The following is a 12,729-nucleotide window of genomic DNA, read 5'->3' as shown; positions in this document are numbered from 1 at the left end:
GAGATAAGCCCTATAAACCGGAAAGGAGGGAGTAATAGGATAATCCCTTCGTACCAGTGCATTGCCTGATATATTAACTCAAGTACTAGGCACGAACAAAAAAAGTACGGAGTACTAGGCATGAACAGATGGGCTCAATTCTGTGCTCAGCCTTGTGTAATAGTAGTAGTACTAGGCAATGCAGTTGACGTGTGACATTGATGAGCGGCGACCGAGGGAATTGAACCGTGCTCGGCACGGTAGGTAATGTTGTCTAGTTACTAAAGCATCCCTCCGTTGGTCATTATGGACGGGGGACATGAGGGGAATTTCCTAGGGCTGGAATTTTGGCCGCCAGATATTTCGACTTGAAACACTGAGGCTCGACTGGTTGGGGTTGCCTAATGTGCGTACCAGGCATTCCACCGAAGGACACGAGCCCGTTTTTTTAGGATGAGCACGAGCCAAGGTCTGGCTGGTACACCGTTGGGTCCTACCATTTGAGAATATGAAAGGAACCTTTTAAATTGCCAAACAAATCTATGTGTATTACAATACCCGTATTTTCCTTGCAAATACTAATCTCAATGTGGTAATTGATTTATGACGAGTCGTTGAGTTAGAGTGAATTTTTGATATAGTGATCTCAACATGGATTTCACATTTCATGGTATCCCTAGTAAGTTTTCCAATGCAAATTCAAATTTAAAAGATGAACAATATGGAGGTGAGAAAACTTTGTATGTATCAAGCATATGACCACACACACACACACACAGAAAGAGAGAGAGAGAGAGACAGACACACACGCACGAACACAACAACAATCCAATAAGTATAGTGCATCTATTTTTCCAACCCATGCATGTATGACACGAGTTCAAAAATACTTCTTCTATTCCTAAATATTAGTCTTTTAGAGAGTTCAACAAGTGACTACATACGGAGCAAAATGAGTGAAGCTAGACTCTAAAATATGTCTATATACATCCGTATGTGCCAGTCCATTTGAAGCCTCTAAAAAGACTAATATTTAGGAACGAAGGGAGTAAAATGTAAGACATCCATGGTCCTCAGTTCAATATTTAAAATGAACATGAAACTGAAATGTGAATATCAAGTCTAGTACTATAGTACTTGCAAATGTTGTGTTTAGGCGGAGCTATGATTGTTGGGGGTCAACCCCTCGAGCTTAGATAAAACTATGGAGCTCTGTTTAGGGTTGTTTAGATTATATTTGTTCCCACCCTCCCAACCACCGATTGGTTGTGCACCCCCACCCCTCCTCCCCGGGAGAATATCATGTGCCCCCATACCTTACATGCTATATGCCGATACGAGTTGCTTGGAGCTTGTAGATCTGAGATATAGCAGCTCACATGATGTGTCTTAATTTTTTGCAGGAAACCTTGATGAGTTTGAGAATTGCACACAATTTGTACAAAAACTACTTAGATGCCATTAGATCCCATATCTAACGACCTCGAAGCTCGTATCACCGTAGCATCTAAGATGAAGGAGGACATCATATTCTCCTGTATGTAAGAATATCATGTGCCACCACACCTTAGATGCTTTGGTGATACATGCTCTTCGGAGGCGTTGGATTTGTGACCCAACACCTCCTCGGTGGTTCGAATGGTTTTTTTGCAGAAAAGCCCCAAAAGAGTTCGACCACTTCTTACAAGCACAAAGAATGCTCAGATGCCATTGGATCTCAGATCAAACGACCTCCAAGCTCGTATCACCATAGCATCCAAGCTGCGATAGCACCTTATGTTTTCTCGCACGGGAGAGTATGAGGTGCTCCCGCACCGTAGATTCTATGGTGATACGAGTTCACTAAGATCTAACGGCCCACACTAGGAGGTTTGAATGTTTTTGGAAGATACGGCTGATAGAGTTTGGGAAATGCGTAGCAAGTACAAGTACTATGCATGTGCCATCTGATCACTGATCATACGACCTAGATGCTCATATCACCGTAGAGGGTAATTAAGCTACGGGGAGCACCTAATATTAGCACCAGGGAGTCGATGGATCGAAGATGCAGCGGCACACGAGGCCTGAATCTTTTATTTGCAAAAAAACTTTGGAGAGTTTGGAAATTGCGCATAATTACAAAGACTACTCCCAAGCCATTGGATCTCACTTCCAACGGTGTAAAAACTCGTATCACCATAGTATCTAAGCTGCGGGGTGGATGTGATATTCTATGCCGCTGTCATTTTTGTTCATAAACTTGCAAAATACGTGTAACTCGTGCCATTACTTGTCTAACCGCGCAAAGTGTTTGTTCAAAAAAACCATCCTACACTCAAATATCGGAACAACACACGGGGGTCCCACTTGCCATTAATCAAATTTGGACCTAAAACTAACAAATCTGAAAGACGAGATTCGAACTGGCAACCTGGACTACAAAGCATAAGTCAATAGCCTGAAAAAACGAACGGTTGTTGGCTTTGTCCCATAACTTGATTTTATACAGTACTTGCATTGAATAGAGTAGAGGGAGTGCCTCGTCAACACATGCATGACCGTTGTCTCACTTACGGGTGGTCCCAGGTCTGCGATCTCAATCTCTCTTCTCTCCATCGTCTAACATTTGCACGGGCACACATGAAGAGCGGCGCTAGCTTGACGTGGTGTTATTACAACTAAAAAAAGCTTGGAAAATAGAAGAATCGCCTAGAACAAGAGACGTTGCGGCTGGTCGAGATGGAGCTAACCGTGCCACGTTTGCATGATGAAGCTGTGTGGCTCGTGGGGTGTTTTCGACCGACTGGCTGGGTCCGGAGGTCGAACCATAGGTACTACGTCTGATACAATATATTTTTACACGCAGATTTTTCCTCCGTGCCGAGACATGGCACACCCTACCGCGCGGTTTCGGGGTCCTCCCGGGTGGTGCACGCATCTATTCTTCCTGACGTGGGATGCCCTACCGCGTGTTTTCTAGGTCCTCCTCGGTCGTAGCGCCAAAGCAAGTAAATGAGTCGTCAAATCATGAAAGACCACCTTTCCCGCCGAGCAGTGAAGCACGGTGGCTAGCTAGTTGGGCTAGTTCGACCGATTAGCTAGGCCGCCGCCACATTTGTTTTTTCACCCCTTTTTTATCTACTTGCCGGCAGATAAATTTAAATATCCACCGTGGCGTTGCTCTAGTGTTTGGGTGCGGCAGGATCTTAAATTTTTTGATTGATGGGAGCAGGCATGGCAGGATTTTAAATTTTTTGATTGACGGGAGCAGGTGCGGTAGAAATTAGTCACGATGACTCCACCTATAAAAACCCACTGCTCCCTGATGTGAGAAGTCATCGACTGGTGTTTTACCGTGGTGAAAACCAAAAGATTCCCCGCTCCTTGGCTAGCTCCCTCCGCCTTCCCGTAGATTGCATTGCCTTTCAGCCGTTTCACCCCCTTTGCTTCCTCTCCCCATTGCTTCTACCTGGTGCCATGGCGGTGCAGCAGATCACGAAGTCCGAGGTGAGGCGCCTGACGCAGGAGCTCCATCCCAAGGATGCGGAGCTCAGGGCCAAGGACGTGGAGCTTTGTGAGCTCAAGGAGGAGAGGAGTTCCATGCTCCTCTATTATGTGCGGGAGTTCACGGATCTTCAAAAGCGGCAGGCGTCCACCACAAAGATGCTCGAGGCGCCGGTGGCGTTGCTGCAGAAAGCGGGAGATACGATAGGCCGTCAAGGGAGCCGGCTGGAGCGCGAGCGGGCCGATCGTGACGAGGTCCAGGATCGCCTCAGCCACTTGGTGAACCAAGTTGCCACGCACATGTTGCGGCTGCGCGATGCCTACCGTCGTGCCAGCGCGACGATGCCGGCCGTCGGGCTAAACCCGTTCGACCACCTGGTCGCCTTCAACGAGCTGCGGCTTCCTGACCTGGTCTCCTTCTTCACCTATATCTCCGAGGAGCTGAGCCGTATCCGCACGATGGTGGGGGCTGAGCTGGACAAGGAGGGGTTGTGCGCTGTCGTCACCGTTGCTGGGGGAATCCTTTCAGGGCTCCGTCACCGGAATCCATTCGTGCCATTGGACGTCGTCTTTGACGAGCTGGCTCCCGTCGAACGGGAGCGGGCTCTGAGGGCGGTTGCACCCTGCATCACCAACGTCGTGCACCTTGAGAGCAGAGGGACTTCGGTGGTGTTTAGGCGCCCTCTGCATGGGCATGTCCATGTCTCGGTGCAACATGACCGTTGGATCAAACTCAGATGGTGCAGATCCATCACTGTAGCACAAAGCATGTGGGTGTGCTTGGTTGCATTCTCATCTCAATATAGTTGTTTCCTCTTCATGTATTTTTGTCAACCTACTAGTGTGGACTCATGCACCCTTCATGCATTCTGCCAAACACCCAAAAGTGGGTCGAGAAGGAATTTTTGCTCCCATCCCGTGCACCCTTCATACACCATGTGTAACACTATAGGATGTGCTTCATATGGTTCATGTTTCGTGGAGTACTATAGCACCGTACTCTCCGTGCGCTGTGGACCTGGTTCTGCTAACATTGATCTCACCGTTCATTCTCGATCGGACAGTCAAAAAAGCGGTACTATGTTACATATAGGAGTAGTTGACATGCGCACAACACAGCAACAAGATTGTGTAGTACTGACTTATGAACCACTGCACATGCCTAGTAGTAGGAGCACTGTATATGTTCAAGTGGCTGCCGTGTTTCGCACTCCTCCATCGTAAGACTGGAAACACTTGTTGTAATCATTTTTTTCTTTAGAATGAAAAACAGTGGACACGCTCTACCGTGCGGATCCTCCTCCAGTCATGCACTAAATTACTCAGTTTCACCGACGTGTGGGACAGCCAGCACCTGGGTCCACCGGCCATGCACTAAATTACTCCGTAGTAGAGTGACGGTAGACTACCCCGATCGAACCACCGCAGTAATGCCCAATGAGCCGTCAAATCACAAAGCCCCCTCCTTTCCAGCAGTAAGTTGGACGGACGAAGCAACCATCATTTCACTCTTCTCTCTCAACTTCCTCTCTTGAAGAAAACCCCCACTCGCTTCGCTTCTCCCTCATCTCGTTCCTCCTTTCACTCTTCTCTCTCAGCTTCCTCTCTTGGATGGACGCCAGAGCAAGCACCCCGCCGAGACTACCGCATACAAGCTCAAAGCCATCGCCCTGTCCAAGCCCCCCTCTCCGGGATCCCTCATTAAGCAAGTCCAGGTAATGTCTCTTGTTGACGATCTTTTTCTCGATCTTGATCGTGTTTTTTCATCTAACACGCAGTACTAGTACTGGTAGTACAACTTTCTGGGTGATCTTGCATGTGATTTTAGTGTGCCAAATGACGGTTCTAAATTCCTCTTTTGACCAAAACATGCGAGAGGTTGACACTGATTTCTTATAGATTACTTTCAACTACTCCCTCTGTCCCAAATTTCTTGTCTTAGATTTGTCTAGATACGGATGTATCTAATACTAAAATGTGACTTGATACATCCGTATCTAGACAAATCTAGGACAAGAATTTTGGGACGGAGGGAGTACTTTATGAACATCAATGCTACCTTTTAAGAGGGTATATTTGCCTCAGTAACTTGTGTTATGGATATTGCATGTAATCCCTCTGCTCTCATGCCTTTGAAGACATGTTCTAGTGTCTTTGTTCACTCATTTCTGTGCATATATGTAGTCATATATGGAGTATAATATCAAAAATCATCTTATATTTCTGAACGGAGGTAGTAATGAAATATGGTTTCTGTTTGAATTAGAACCAGGTCCGCGGTGGAGATGAAGTTCTCAAAGTCATGCCATGTGAACCGGAAGACCTGATGATGAGTTCTACTGCTGAACTATCCAGTTGCTGTGTCCTTGTCACCATGTGTCCTGAACTAGTGTTTTCCTGTAGAATTGTTGTCAGGCATGTTCTCGAGGCTGTACTTGACCACAACAATTTCCTAGCTGTGCCTTCAATTACGAAGGGTGTGGTTCTTGTAAAGCTTCCCAACAAATATAATGTGGCCTGTCTTCATCATCATGTTTATGAGTGGAAAGACCACTCTGTTGGGTTCTCCAAGGTTGACAAGATGGTGATGGTGCATGTAGACATCTCACACGAAGTCCATGGCCTAGTCAGTTATGCGGGGTTCATCCCGTAGGTCAGTGGCAAGAAATAGTCTGCAGAGTTTAGTTAGTGCAACTTTGCTTGTCTGTAGTAAGTACTATTGTTCAGTACTTGATTTGTGTTTGTGAACCCTGTATTGTTTATTAGTACTGCCGCTTTTGGTGTGTGGTCAGTCCTGAGAACGGTCTATGTTAATGTCTGTCCACTCAATTCAGTCTATACATTTTGAAGTATCCAAATCATATTTTTTGTGAGGACGGTTTATCAATTATGGTTACACTCCAATATCTGTATGCATTGCAGGGTTTATCGCACCCACCAGGATTTCCAGTCCATGGATGTTCGGTCCATACGATTTGTCACGACCTTTGGACTGTCCTGCTTGTGGGAGTAGGCAGGGCCCCTGCGTGCCACGTGTAGTTGGACGATCAATCTTCTGTTTAATACTTCAACATAGTGATTTCCTGGTAAGGATTCACTCGTGTCACATCAAGTAAATCTTATTGATTTACTATCTAAATATTATTGATTTAATGTCATGTTTTCTTTCTTTTCCTGCAATTTTACGATGCAGGTTTTGCCATGTGACATTCATCACAGAATAAACCGTTTGGTTTGCTCTATGATGGCTATTTTTGCAGGTTTCACTTCTTATGTCGTGTCAGTAATGAAGGAACTGTCTATCACTTATATTACTGGAAAAAATTGGATCAGTCTGTTGTCTGAGTACAAGCTGAATCCCTATGATGAACTGCAGTTTGGTTTAACAAAAACGCCACAATTAGTCCTTCTCGCATTTAAAAGAAATGAAGAAAAAAAGTGGATCACGGTCACGGATCCTAGTCAAGTTAGAAAGCTGATCATAGCAGACCATACATGATCGCCGCTGTCTCGCACAGATCGAGCACCGGAAGTTGCTCTAGCACTGACAGCGGCAGCAGCTTAGTCTGATCCAGCTGAGGATTGGGCACCGACCGCGTCAGCGGATCAGTCTGATCTACCGGAGGATCGGGCATCGACACCGGCACCAGCTCTACAAGGAGCACCATCTCCGGCAGCAGCAGCGGCTTCGGCACCTGAACCAACACTTGCACTTGCATTTGGTCCGGCCCGTGCAGTTGCACCAGCAACAGACTGGGCTGCAGTTCGCACTTCATATACCAAAGTCCTTACAAAAACCGACATGTCCACCTTCTTGGTAAGCATTGGCTGCCCAAGTGCTTCGTTCTTTTTTCTTTCCATGTTGTTTCACATGATTCACTGTGTTGATCTAACTGTTTGGGTATGTCTTCTTGTTTTTAAACAGAGAATTCCTAGAGCAACGAAGTAGTCGTTCAACAATCCAGGCGACCACGGCCAAGTTTCTCTTACCATGCGCAACCTTGGTGTATATGAACCTGCTCAATATACCGTAAGTACAAAGGATGGTCGCATGATGATTGATGCTAAAGGATGGTCAAGGTTCAAATCTAAATCATATCTTGCGGTAGGGGATGATGTCAAAATCGAAACTTTCTCGGCAAGGAGAGCTGGTCCAAATCAACTTTGAAATTCTTCAGTAGCAGCACGCAACTGCCGAACTGATCTATCCTCCGAGAGATTTTGGTGTAATAATCTGGCATGGTGAAACAAGTGTCATGTGTGTATAAGTAGTACGACAGTATTATTTATCACATGGTATATCGTTGATAGAATTGCAACTCTGATTGCTGGTTAGGAAATGTCGTTCGATTTCATTCCAACAGCTGCCGTGCTTTATTCAATTTTGTGTATTCGCCTTGCGACAGCATCTAAAACCAGTGCAGTAGCGATAACTTGCAATATGAAAAGTGCTGAGGTAGAACACATGGGCCCCCAAACATGCAGCATCGGCCCGCGGCCCAAAGTCCAGAACCGTGAGCCTATCTGAGTATTATATTCTTAGCTGAACCCCCATAAAAAAGCTGAACCCCCATAATGCATGTGCGTTCCAGAGGGAGCATATTTCTCGGTAAGGTGAGCCTGTGATATAAAAGATTTGTATATTTCTTTATAGAGGGAGTATCTCTCTGTCAAAAAATATATTTATGTGTAACTAGTTACTCATGTCTTTCTACTTCCTTTCGCTGATATGTGGGGCAACTCGTAACGGGGTCCACATGCCATATGCACAAATTAGAGTGCACAACTTCACAGTAGACACACCCCGGTCGTAGCGCCGTAGTAATGCCCAATGAGCCGTCAAATCACAACCCCCCCTTTCCAGCTTTAGCAGTAAGCTGGACGGACGAAGCGGAAATATTTCACTGGGCCTGAATCCCCTTCTCCCTCGTCTGCTTGTTTAGGGAAAAACCCCGCTCGGCGATTGCATAGGGTTTTCTCATGGAGAACCAGGTACAAATTCTTCATCCATCCCCGATAAATCCAAGTCCCTTGGTTGCAGGTAATCCTAGGATGGCAGCCGCCGCCCTTGATGCATTTTTCTTCGTACTGAATCTAGTGTGTTTCAGTTGTAGTGCCCAAAGTGCGAGTACCCTACAGATTTCTGCGCCCACGGCGAGACACCACACTTGTTCCTTCTCATCCTACCACAGCATTTTGAAACATGCACAGTATGTTCCTAGAATCCTCTTCTCTATCCGGGAGGGTGGGGTTTTTTTGAACATGTTGTGTTCTCATATTATTTTTCCTGCAGTGTATTATTTACTCTGCCAGAACACATGTACTCAAGATTCTCGGGCTTGCCATAACTGAATACACTAGTTTAATGGTCACAGTGAAGACAATCCATGGATATTGCTTCCGAGTTGGGTTCATGAACCAAGAAGATCGCTGCTTTTTTATGGCCGAACTTGGATAAACTTTCTCAAGTGTTACGGACTGAAAGTTGGCGCACGAATGTTGATGGAAATAGCAGAACCTGGTCTCATCTTCATTGCGATCTTCCACCCCGACGTCGTTCCAATTGTTCATCCATGTTAGTTTTGTATCTGGTTCTTGCTTGTTACCTCGATTACTTCTTAATCCACCTATTATGTCTAACTAATAACAATTTAACTTTAGAAGTAGCAATGAATCTCTCACGAAGATGCTACTTCTAACTAATATTGTCTTATAATTGGTGGCACGTGTAGGTTTTTTCAGAGTTAAGCAGTCTACTCGTTTGTTACTCTGTAATAACTCGGTTGTTACTAATGGCACTGAAGTTGGCTGGATCGACATCCACATGTTCCTACACTTTATTGATCTTCTTGAGGTCCTTGTGGGGCGTTTCAATGGTGGAAGGCCACGTGGGATATGTGTGCCACTGCTGCACTCGTTGAACAGGTCCAACTGTGTCGAGAAACTTATGGTACAAGTTGTTTTCTGTTATATATGTTGTTCATAAACTATTGCTTATACACAGTTTTACAGTTGTGATCTTCTTGAAATAGGAACTGCCGAGTTCTATTGTTCCTATACAGATGCCTGACCATGGTCGGGTCAGACATGCGCTTGGTCACAACATGATGTTTATGTCGACCTACTCAATTCCCCTTGGAGGTGAAAACATACTTATTCGTTGGTGGTCTCAGATAATGAAGGCCCGTTCATCTTGGAGAATAGGACAGAAGATTATGTTCATGCTTTTCTATGGCTCTAAAGCAAATATCCTGTTTATTGACCATGTTGTGAGATGAAGCCGCTTTCAGAAGGTTGTGGATGCGCGGGGTGGCGCCTGGGCCTTCTCCTGGGGCTTGGCGGCCTCACCCTTGGTTAACTTTAGCCTGTAGGCAAAGTAGCACTGTTCGAGGCGTGTTTTGTACGGTTGAACCTGTATAAGTACTCATACTGCTTTCAGCTTTGGTTGTTAAGTGCCCCTGCTGGTTTCAGTTAAGGTTGTTAAGTACTCCTGCTGCTTTTATAGTCTGTCGTGTTTCTTCAGTCCTGTCTTCCTCCAGCCGCCAAAACCAAACCAGCACCGGCGGGGCCGCCTGCTTCCGCCTCCCACGGCTGGCTGCGCCTCAGCGCACGCATCGCCGCCTCACCATCTCCTAAATCGTTAACACCGACGTCCTCCACGCGCTTTGGTGCGCTCGCCACGGCGCCGCCCTCTCGCGTTGTCAACATGGTCAACAAACAACAGGAATCGGCAGAAGTACATGGAGAGGATGACAGTAGGGGCCCACGACGTCAGCGTATAGAAAAATAAAATGCTTCCTCCTAGTGTTTTCCTGACATCTGGGACCCACGACATTGTGAGCGTATATAGTCAATAGACAAGAGAACAACACAAGATCGGCTGACACCTGGGACGTAGCTACTCGAGCAGTATTTTTTTTGTTTGGTATTGTTGAGACGGAGCAGGGTTTGAACTGGGCTGTGGCCCGTCTAGCCCAGGCTTATATTTTATGTTCACCATGTGACCAGCCCAGCTATTTTTTCTTTGTGCAAATGAGCCCAGTTTATTTTTTCTGAAGAATACCCAATCCAGGCCTACTTATTTTTCTACGCCTTGAAAGTAATATGAAATGGGTTGTAATTATAAAAACAGATGACAAATTGGCAACTACTTTATAATTTCTGATTTTTTCACATTTTCAGATTCCTATTTCACTGGGCATTAACCTAATTCAAATATATCTTCAAAGTACTTTAAATCTGGCTCGACATTTCGGTATTTAAAATAGTTTGGAACCCACAGAAATATGCGAAATTGGCCCTGGCCAACCAAAAAAAACGACTGCAATAAATTGCATAAGAAGTTGCCATGAGCTATATACAAATTATTAAAAAAAGAGGGAGTGGTCCGACTCGTGGGCCTGTTTAGTTGACGTGTATGCAAGAGTTTTTTAGTTATTATATACTACGTCAACAAATGATTCTAGCAGACGTAACCGTTGGATGTCAATCCAACGGTTGTCGTGTTTATTCAATCTCTGATCTTCTTGCTCCAGCCGCCAAAGCAGCACCGGCGGGACCGCCTGCTCCCGCCTCCCGTGGCCGGCTGTGCTGCCGCGCAGGCCTCAACGCCCCCTACTATCCCACCGCTGGCCAGGGCATCCCTCTACTCACCAACACCCCCTGTTATTCTGCGGTGACGGCAGCCTCAGACCGCAGCCGAACCGGTGAAACCTCGTACTCCTCTCCGTGCGGGCTTCCACTGCCGCGTCTTCCCCGGCTCCGAGTCGTCCCCTTCCTAGGCCTCGCCGTCGTCCACCGCCGTGGTGCTCTCGGCGCGGCGTGGTCAATGTGGTCAACGACCGACTTCCATCGGAAGAGTACTGTATGTGGAGAAGCTGACAGCTGGGTCCACGGCAGCCGCAAGGAAGTGCCTCTTATTACGCGGAAAATAATTATTCCTCCACCTGACATCTGGGACCCACTGGACGGGCCACTAGTATTTCGCGAAAAAATGTTTCCCCCTAACTGCTGGGACCCACAGGTCGGGCTACCGTATTTCACAAAAAAACGTTCCCCCCGCCGTCAGCTCGGACCCACCAGAAGTGCCTCCTTATTACGCACAAAAAAAATGAATACCCCCCTGCTAGCTGGGACCAACCTTGGTGGGAGGCTGACTTGTGGGCCTACTAAGTTGACTGGGACGGAGGCCTTTGTCAACTTTAGTCAATATATGAACGATTCTAGCTCTAGTGACCGTACGATGTCCATCCAACGGCCGTAGTGCTTCTTCAACCTCTGGTCTTCTTGCTCCATCCGCCCAAAGTAGCACCGGTCGTGCCGCCTGCTCCTGCCGCCCGTGGCCGGCTGTGATGCCGCGGAGGCCTCACTGCCCCCTACTACTCCCAGCACTGACAGGCCATCCCTCTACGCACCCACACCCCCTGTTATTCTGCGGCAACGGCAGCCTCACACCATAGCCGAACGAGTGAACCCTCATACTCCTCTACGCGTGGGCATCCACTGCCGTGTCTTCCCCGGCTCCACGTCGTCCCCTTCCTAGGCCTCGCCGTCGTCCACCGCCCTGGTGCTCTCGGCGCGGCGTGGTCAACGTGGTCAAGGAATGGCTTCCATCCGACGTGGACTGTACGTGGAGAGGCTGACAGTTGGGTCCACGGCCGCAGCAAGGAAGTGCCTCCTTATTACACGCAAAATAGTTATTCCTCCACCTGACAGCGGGGACCCACCGGATGGGCCACCGTATTTCGCGAAAAAAAACGTTTCCCCCTGTCTGCTGGGACCCACCAGCTACATCTTCGCACGCAAGGAAGTGCATCCGAAAAAAAACCATTCGCCCCCCTGACTGTTGGGACCCACCAGCTACATCTTCGCACGCAAGGAAATTCGCCCCCGTGACTGTTGGGACCCACCAGCTACATCTTCGTAGGCAAGGAAGTGTCTGACAGTCGGGACCCACCTGGTCGAAGCGTACGTAACGTTGTCATTCTGGTTGCACATGTACGTACATATTGGTCGTAGTAGAGGCGCGCATGTACACGTACATATAGTGGTGAGGGTGCAAGAAAGAAAATACGGCCACGTACGTACATACGGGCAGGGTCTCGAACGCCTACTCGCGCATACGTACATGGCTGGGTCGGAACGGAGAAACGGTGTCGTCGTCGTGTTCATGGGGAGGCAACGGAATGCGCCGTGTTCATCAGGAGGCAACGGAACACGTGGGAGCCAACCGGCTAGGTTGGAACGGAATGCGTGGTCGTGTTC

The sequence above is a fragment of the Triticum aestivum genome, chromosome 4B, assembly GCF_018294505.1.
Source record: "Triticum aestivum cultivar Chinese Spring chromosome 4B, IWGSC CS RefSeq v2.1, whole genome shotgun sequence".
Taxonomy (NCBI): Eukaryota; Viridiplantae; Streptophyta; class Magnoliopsida; order Poales; family Poaceae; genus Triticum; species Triticum aestivum.
The sequence above is the reverse complement of the archived record's forward strand: the minus strand, read 5'-3'. Positions refer to the sequence as shown.